The sequence below is a fragment of the Pocillopora damicornis genome, chromosome 11, assembly GCF_964200805.1.
Source record: "Pocillopora damicornis chromosome 11, jaPocDami1.2, whole genome shotgun sequence".
Taxonomy (NCBI): domain Eukaryota; kingdom Metazoa; phylum Cnidaria; class Anthozoa; order Scleractinia; family Pocilloporidae; genus Pocillopora; species Pocillopora damicornis.
The window spans coordinates 13802624-13812548 of NC_142680.1; the positions used below are offsets into that span (position 1 = coordinate 13802624).

The window sequence follows — 9925 nt, forward strand, 5'->3', positions numbered from 1 at the left end:
CAATCAAGCAAAGTATTTTCAACTTTAAGGGATTATTTGAAATGTGCGGTAGTACATCATCATAGAACAATGTGTTTTTGTTCTATGCTGCTGTCCAGTTTTTTTTTGGACTGTGGACAGTTTGTTCTGAGTGGTTTCCAAAATTGGACTTTACTTAAGTTTGCTCTTGGCTTTGTAATTGACAGGAGAATCTTGATTAAAGTACGATCAGACTGTTGTTAGGATACTATGAAATTTGCACGATAACCAACAACCAATTTCTTAAGTGTCTGTGAGTGCATGGAAAAACATTCTCTGCTCTCCCCAAAGGTTATTAAGATAGGGAGGAACTTAAAAGTTTTACCTTTGCTTTTGCTGATTCACTTTGCACAAGTGTTTCACCTGAGGAGATCACAAAAGTAAACATTTCCTGCTTTTGCTTCAGGGTATAACTAAGTTAATGAAAATCTGTTGCCTCTATACTTGTTGTGTAGCACTGGCAAAACAAAGGTTGATTATAAAAGTAAAATGAGGTTGCGTTTGATCAAAAGGATATTCTTTATCGATCATGAAATCATTTTAGACTGTGTTAAAAAATTTATCAGTAAGGAAAAAGTTGTTTAAAGGATATAATAAAATAAGAATAAGAATTAAAGAAAAATAATTAGTAACTACTACGTTACATGAGTATTAGAAATTTTAAATGGCTTGAGATTGAGGTTACCAATTTCTTGCGGTTTGAGCTTTTTAAAGTAGGAAACACTTAAGTTAACCTCTGATTCAGTACTCTCATCAGTGTGTATGAATCGGAACGTAAACAGTTTCATTTCACATCTCTTATGATGATTTGATTGTATGCAGAGCATGTCAAGTTATAGGAATTAGCCATGACAAGGATGAAAAATTCATCTGAAAACCAAAAATGCTTCAACAGACTATGGTTCATTATCATATATTGCAAGCACCTGTCAATAATTTGAAGGTCTTTCATAACACACTCACAAACTTCAAGTCTGGCAACAACCCAAATATTTTATTCACATTATAGTTAACCTTGCTTATTTGACATTAGAAAATCAAAGTCAATAAGAAGTTAACAATAAAAGTTTTAGAACAAAACAAACAGCAGCGTTATTATATACTAATTAGTGCATGCCTGTTCAGCCATCTTTCTGTTACAGAGATAACTGTCTATGGCTTTCCAGCAATCCACAGCAGTTCCCATTGTGTCAACATCAAAGAAAGAAATTGAATATAATTGGTTTAATCTTTTCCATTCAACTGGATCTGGGGCAAGTTTCTTCCCTGCCCTACTTACATTTGGTCCATCTAATTCCTGCAGTGAAAAGAAAAGCCACACAATATGTATGGCAAAATTTTTATTTTTATTTATCGATCTTAACTGCAGTGAAGGAGGGTATCCTTTGAAGTTTCCTCCTCTGATGGCGTACAGTTAGGTGGGTGGTGAAGTTCTCATCATTAAATATCATTAAGGATACTGGAATGTGAACAGCATCCCGTAGCACTGAACAAACAGATGCAGAGGTGTATGTTTAATTAGTTTCATTGATTTTAATCATATGTGGACAAACTTGGCTTGACATAAATTTTTCAAGTTCTTTTTTTGTATATAAACTTGGACAGTGTTGAATATTGAAATAAACTACCAGTCTCTTTTTGGATCATTCATGTATGTATAGAAATAGTTTTGTCATCAAGTTTAATGTTATGTAGGTGGAAATTGAGTGACACTTTGCTTAGATACTGCACCATAATGGAAGAAATGACTTACATGAAAGTCCACAATAGCAAAACCTGTGATCACAATCTCAAACTCTCCTAGGAATGTAAGAATCGCTGATATTCCTCTTCTTGATGCAATAAGCAATGCTATTGGGGTCCTGTTCTGTCACGCGTGTCACGCGTCTAGCGTTACCACACAGTTTAGCATTGTAGCAAGGTGTCATGGTATTGATTTTCCATGTGATTTAGGGATTGTCATTGTATTGTCGTGCTCGCTGGTGAAAACCCTTTCTCGTTTCACCGCGAAAATTTACTTAGAATAAATCTGGTTACACTGACTGATGAAGGATTTACGTCTCTTTTGTTACGGTGAGCAAACTTATGGATCAGGGTCCAAAGGATCAGAACAGGTCCCTTTCTCTCAAGCACACCATGTGGACAAATTTGTGTCTGAGCACTGTCCACCACCTTAAGGTCTTTTTGGCATTGCATTTGTTTTCCACATACAAAGCCAGCTTAACATGCTTTGCCTCTCTACCCTGCATTGAATTTAGGCCCAAGCATCAGATGTTAAACTTCCTGGTGTGTGTTGGTATGAGGTCTTTAGCTTTTGCACTTGCTCAATGCGCACCTCAACTTTTGAGTAAATAGAAACTGCATCTCTGAATTTGACTACAACAAATGCCAAAGTGTGAAGTTTCACAACTGATCCTTTTGAAAGAGAGTTGATCTTCAGAAATTCCTTTATCAAAGTGGCAAAATGCCAAAAAAAGTACTTTGATTCAAGCCACGTGAATCCATAAGAGAATGTAATACACAGTCAATGCTTGGCAGAACTGGTTTTCAGCTGCACTCTCTGTTGTAATGCAGGACACAAACCAGACTCACCTCAAGGAAGCAACAACAGTCTCTAATCTTGCAGACAGTTCCCTTCTGCTTGCAGTTTTGAAGTGCCTGAAACGTCAAGTGTGGGAGACTACACGAGGTCTTTCTTTTGTGGTTCAGCAAGAAGCGAAAGAAGTGTTATGTAGAGGTTCCGCCTTGAGTAAATCAACATACTTCCCCAACAGAGGAACAAATTCTTGTCTCAACTTGTTTTGAGTAATAAATTTGGTAATATGACTTCTTTGTTTGCCCATGCGATCTTTAAGTCTTTTCTTCGACTTTTCCACTTTATCTGCAATGGTCAGTCTCTCAGTGTACTGCTATGGTTACCATGTTGCTTTAGGGTCACCAATAAAACCACCAATGGTTCCCTTGTTTGTTTGATCAACATTGGCAAAAGGTGAATGGACAATTGTTTAGTTCTCGTGAGTGGGATGACATCCATTTTATGTCAGATGGTATCAGTTCAAATTTGAACACAACCTGCTCTTCTCTCTTAGTGGTAAATGTCTTCCCTTCAATCTGTTCCATTTCTTCCTTTAGGTGATTTGAGTAAGATTTCATGAGTGGATGATCTTCTTCACAGTTGGCACCAAGGAGTAAATGATTATCATTACAACCTTGTACTCTGTTCAGCAGGTTGAGAAAGCAAATTAAAGATGCAGTGATTTTGTCATCCTTGCCAAATGGCACGCCATCTGCCCCCACTGCCACATACAGTACTCTTCACTCTACCCAGCCAAAAGATATCATCCTTCAGAATATTTTATTTCAATCACTATTTATTTATAAAAAACCTTTATAAGAAGTTCTGTTTGTTTTTGAAGGAAACTTTTCAGGATTTGCAAAGTTGTCATTTTTCCTTTTAATACTGTCTTCCCACCTAACAGAATCCTTTATCAACCCATTAATTAGCCAGGTATTGAGAGGTTCAAAATACAACGAAAGAAAGGTGGTATCTTGCATGACTTATCCAGGTGCTGGGGATGCAAGAGTTGTGCCAACTTACGTACCATTTCCCTCAAGAGAATAATTGTGATTAACCTTAGAATACTCTGTCAATCTCAATCCCAAGTGACAGCCACACTGCCAACGAAACACTGGTGAACAAAGAAGAGCAGAAGATGCATTTTACATGTGTATCTTCTTAGCAATTATTGATTGCTCACTTTAGAACAAACGTGAGGGAGTTTTGCCCCACTGTTATTGATAAATTTCATAACCAAACAGATAGCGCCCTCCATTTGCTCAACATTCTAGACTTTCTTACAGTAAACGTGCATCAACACAATGATTTAAAGGTTTTGCATCTACAGCACAAAGGCCTGCTGCTTAAGTGGATCCCTTCCGAAATCATTTTCAATATGCAGGTAGTATTCATGGATACATCATCAGAAATGCTTCCCAAAAAAATTTATGTAAACTTTAAGTGTGCAATAACTCTAGAAAACAAACAGTTGTCTATTCAGGAACTAATCTTTATGACAAAATCCTTCTAGACTTATTGTAACTTTAAATCTTCAATTTCTCTGAGCAACACCCTGAACATTTGCCTTAATCATGTTACTATTTCTTTAAGTATTGTTCTTTTATCCATTGTTTGCTTAATTTTATTTCCTGGCTCTTCATTTTTACTATTTCTCAGTGATCTAAGTAATTTGTATTTCAAATTTGTAATGTATGACAGTGTATGAATTATTACACATCATGAATTAAACAAAATAGTCACTGAGTCGCTAGGAACTGAGACCAACAATTTCAAACCTTTAATGCAACCACCAGCCAGAAAAAGGAAACAAATTTGCTTCATATGCAATTTAGGCAACTATCTATGAAGGTTAGTAAATTAAAATAACTAAGTGAAAAAAAATTTGTAAGAGTGAACAAAGAGAACTAGATGCTGTGTGCCATACATTGTAAATCTGTATATGCCCTTTGCAGATTTAAGAGATGGATATGGTTGTAGTATTGATAAACAAATTTGGTTAAACGTTTTTGCATCCATGGCACAAAGGCCTGCCTAAGTGGATCCCTTCCAAAACCATTTTCATAATGCAGGTAGTATTCATGGATACAACACCAGATATGCTTCCCAACAAAATTTATGTAAACCTTAAGGTGCAATAACTCTGGAAAACAAACAGTTCTCTATTTACAAAGTAATCTTTACGACAAAATCATTCTAGACTTATTATAACTTATTATGCAGCCACTTGGGTGCTTTAGGCATTCTCATCACTTTCATTACAAGAATGGGTAGTTCTTTTGGAAATGGCGCAGAACAAGTCTGCAAAGGCTTCTGGGTTCTGCCCTATTGGGATTTAGTCGATCGTAGGGAACTGGTTGGACCACATTTGGCCACCATTTTAAGAAAGTTGAAAATATTAGATTTTTGTTGATATACGGTAAAGGCTATTGAAGCTTGCATAGTTGGAAAAAAATGGCACGATAGGATGCAAAAATGCAGAGCCAAGTAATGGTGGTGAGGGCTTTAGGTAATCATCTTCTATGAACTTTTTTTGGCGTGGAACACGTAAGAACAAACTTATCTGGAGTTTAGAGTAACATGTGTTTGCCCAGTCAAGTATGTTTGCCTTCATTCAAAGTTGAATGTTCGGAGCATTCATGCCAGTGTCAAGGATTGACAGTATTTGTGTTGTGGTTGATCTGTACTATGATCTCAAAACTCCAAATGGTAATGAGAGAGTCATTGTAGCTGTTCCACTTGATATTAAATTGCATCTTTAAAGATATTCTTTTCTACTTTTAGGAACTTCTCGTTTGGGACCATGGTCTTAAGATTTGCACATACATATACGATAAGATTTTGCTCCTCGGTGACTGAGTATTTCGGTATAATTTAAGCCCAATGAGTGATTAGCTTCGACTTTTTCTTCAAAATATCAGCTCATTATTAGTAGGTGTAGACTGTTGGGCTCAAAGGGTTGAAATCGTAAGGTTTTACTTTAAGGTTTCTAATGAGGCTGTTTAATGAAAGAAGTATGAATACATCTGACTTTCTTGTGCTAAAACTACTTTATCATACTGTCTGCTTTGGTCACAGCCCAAGAATTTGTATTAATTCATTATCATTGGTTATTTATTGTTAGATGTGCAGGTATTAAGGACAATAATACATTTGTTGGCTATCACAAGGTATTTACTAGTGAGTCTGCTTTTTTTTGGAGGGATGGGGGGGGGTAAGAGGATGTAAAGGACACTCAACATTTTCTTTACCAATTGGAAAATTGAAAATTGAATTGAGAGGTATGAAGCAGTTGTGTTAGAGCTACATTTTTCTCCAAGAAGTGAACTTGAGCTTGGGGCTTCACTCTGTAGATCTGGACCTTGAGGAGGAATGTCAGTGTCATGGTAAAGGGCAGTAGAGATATCATTTTCTGGCTGAATATAAATGATTCCCTGTCCAGCAAGCACGAGGACATGTGAAGCAGTGAAATACACACCGTTGGCTAACTTTGGTGGTACTATTTGTTCTTAGTAGGACTTCATGAATTTAAAATTTGTCTCTCGAACAACTCTCTGATTTGAGCCCTGAAATCTTCCTCTTGCAGAGACTTGTCAACTGGGAAGTCTACTTAAACATCAAGTTATCAAAAAGTCTTGCATACATCTAAATCAAAGGTAGTTGTTACTAAGCACATACTCAGCAATTAAGAGTCCTTAACTACAGACTCTTCCATAATAATCTCCTCGACTACTTTAACATCACCACGAGTCACTGGTCCCTGATTTTCCTCCTCAGATTCACGTGTGGTAATATGGCCCTCATTGCGGGGTGAGTTTGCAATCGCTCTGAGTCATCTTGTCCTTGCCTCGTAAAAGGCTAAGATTGAAGATTTTTTTCATCTTCCGTAATTGATCCATCTTCACTTCTTTTTAGGATGGTTTTCCTAGAGCCACCATTACAATTAAATCTGCTGTGGTCTGAGTATGTCTCGGATAAAAATAAGCAAAATGTTAAGAGAAAAGCTATATTCACACAGTAGATACTCAAACCAGGCCACTAGACTATTCAAATGTTAATTGAGAATATTGAATAGGCGCCTTTTTCACAGGCAGACCAATGAAAATTTAATGATACATTTTATAACCAAGCACAGGCATAAAAATATTTCTTTTATCTTAATTTTTTACCTACTAAATTTGTGTCACTGATTTTTGAGGTTGGAAAATACCAGGGGAGAAGTCACTCCGTGTGTACTGCAACAAGGACAAGTTGCCGCAACAAGGCGTGAGGACAAGTCGTTGTGACAAGTTCCCTTATCCGTTCTGACCTTAAAGAATGCATTCTTGGCAGCAAAAAATTGTCATCAGAGTGGTGCTCTAGGAGATATCCATACCTCTCTCAAGGAAGGTTTTAGGTTTGAATCTCCAAACCCTACCAGAAATTCCAGTTCATATATCACACTTTCCTTCAAACCTCCCCCCCCCCCTAGAATTTGCAGTGACTTCACATGGATATTTTCTGGCCCCAATACTTAAAACTAAAATGTTATCCTGAAACCATGTTTTACAAACCCATCCCACATTAAAGTTTGAAAACATAACAAAATTAACCTTGCTTTATCTTATCACAAGCTACTTTAACTTTTAAGTATCCACTTCCAAGCTCTAACCCTAACATTTAATTAACGCAAGCTTTGATTTTTAGAGGTGGGAAATAATGTTGAACTTTGTCATTTTAATTTAATTCGCCTTCAGATATTATTATCAAGCGAATCCTCTATTTTAAAATTCGATTTAATTTTGCATTCCATCCGAGGAAACGCAAGAAAAAATACTACTGAACAAATTTTTTTGGCCTGCCACATAAACATTTGACTTTTGTTTCACCTCTGCAAAATCGTCGGTAGATTAGAACTGAAAACTGACCATATAAAAGTTGCCAACGACGTTCGCGGGCTCAGTTGCAGACGCAGACTTTGTTTGAAACATAATCAACTGCTTGTTGACTGGTTAAGGGTTAGGATCGATAAGTCTTTCCTTTTCATGCCATACCTCCGAACATGCTATAAAATCGGCACTATGGGGTGGCAAACCAGTCAACATTCCCAATAGTCCCCTTACGAGCTTTAACATATGGCACCAAGACCATCTAGCTCAAGTTTTCATCTAAATGTCTTGGCTTAACTTTATTGATCATAGGTTATCTTTCAGGATCATATCAGGAATATCTGAAAATTGTTGAACAATAAATTGGCTGTTCTGAAACGAATTAAATTCCTACCTCAGTCCATTTTGGAATCTATTTGAACTCAATTATTCCTAGTGTTGTGTATAATATTGTTGTTTGGGGCTCTGTTTCCTTGGAACTTAGGGAGGATATTGAACGTATTCATATGAGAGCATTAAAGATTGTCTACAAGTTGCCCATGACCACTCCAACTGATGAGATCAAGAAGTTGAGGCAATGGAATCCCATCTCGTCGTATTATGTAAAGATGCCGGTGGTTGTGACCTGCCGATCCTATCATGGTTCAAATACAGAGGAACTGAATATTATAATTTCTAAGGCAAAACCCAATTACAGTTTAAGGAATTCTTTAAATATAGAAGTGCCAGGACCAAGATCTGAAATCGGCAGGTCCTCTTTTAAACACTGGGAAACTTCTTCGGCATCATGTCAAGGACTGTGCAAATTTGAGATCATTTAAGATTGGGCTTAGTGCGAACAAACATGTACAAGTAGGTAAAAGTAAAGTAAGCCTTTATATGGGCCCAAGTGGCCCATGGGGCCGGTGCTTAACTCTGGTTTTCTTAGCATGAAGCTACTCCCCCATCACAGGGTTACCCCCAGCACATTTGCTGGTAGCCATTTGTACACCTGGGTGAAGAGAAGCAATGTGAGAGTGAAGTGTCTTGCCTAAGAACACAACACAATGACCCCGGCCAGGGCTTGAACCCGGACCACCCGATCCGGAGTCGAGCACACTAACCATGAGGCCACCACAAAACGTGTACTTCTTGCTCACCTAAATTTTTATCCTTACTTAATGCGACAATATATAATTAACTGTAGATAGTCAGGTCCAATTTTCATAACCTGCATTGTTAAATAAAGATGTATGTATGTATGCACGTATGTATGTATAAACATGCCTTTGACAAAAAAGTGGGGAAATAGGAAATGGAAACATAACCCTTGACAAGAATTCTCCTCACAGCCTCCCACTCTTCCACAAAATGATCATGTCACATAAGGGGAACTCTCTCCCTTCTCCCCTTTAGTCATAACAATTGAAAATTCTTTCCAGAATAATGAATAAACTTCACAAATGACTCCAGCCCCAGCCCCTAGTTCTAATTGGCCTAGTTTACTAACAATTAACAAAGCCTGTTCTCCCGACCCTGGGACAGGAGGTGAAACCTGTTCCCTAAAGATTAGGTCAGAAGGAGATACCTAGTAAGCAGGGTCTTGAGCACGGTGCATTGCTCCTCAAGCCATGTTGCCTTCATTCCCAGCTGCTCTTCCCACTGAGTCACGATTTGAGAGCAATGCTACTCGTGTACTTCTTAATTCATCTAAAGTAAGACCAACTGGATTATCAGTAGTACTTCCTCCATCAGCAATTAGAGAACACTCGTATTCTCTGTCCTGCTCACAGTGCAGGCATCCATCATATTCCACATATGTGCAGCTACATACTGGACATAGCATGTAATTTTCAGTAGTCGAGGCTGTGGAGTTTCAATGACGATAAAAATCACAGAGCTACAGGTTAAAACTAGAACAAAACTTTTCAATGTCCAGTTTAGGTTTCTGTTTGTGACGAGCGAGGTGCCATGAGGCACGACGGTTCTTCCTTTGCTTTCAAGAGCAGTCCTTTGCGGGTCTTCACAGGATTTTCTACCTTTCCATTCGTTTGCGGATATCTTGGACCTGAAGTTCGGTGCTCGAACTGCCAATCTGTGGAGAAATTCTTGAATTCCTGATTGTCAAATTCAGGACCGTTATTGCTGATCAGCATTTCAGGAATGCCATGTCGGGCAAACTGCACCTTAAACTGGGTAATTAAAGCTTGTGCTGTCCTCCTGTGAATCTCAACTACTTTAAAGAAATTGGACCAGTAGTCTACATTATCAGGAATGTCTGCTGCCCAATGACCAACAGATCTGCGGCAATTTTCTGCCAAAAGCGCAAAGGAAGTTCATGTGGTTGAAGCTCCTTGCAAGCCTGTGCTGGACGGTATGTTTGACAGATTGGACAACGAGAAACAAAGTCTCTTATTTCAGCACTCATTCTTGGCTAGTACAAAATTTCACGAGCACAGCAAACACATCCTCCAATGCCAATGTA

At 38.0% G+C, this 9925-nt stretch overlaps 1 pseudogene; it reads right to left on the minus strand.

Annotated features, from left to right (window-relative positions):
* Nucleotides 1–1120: 1120 nt before the first annotated feature.
* LOC149037665 (uncharacterized) lies at nt 1121–9286 on the minus strand (annotated as a pseudogene).
* Nucleotides 9287–9925: the final 639 nt, after the last annotated feature.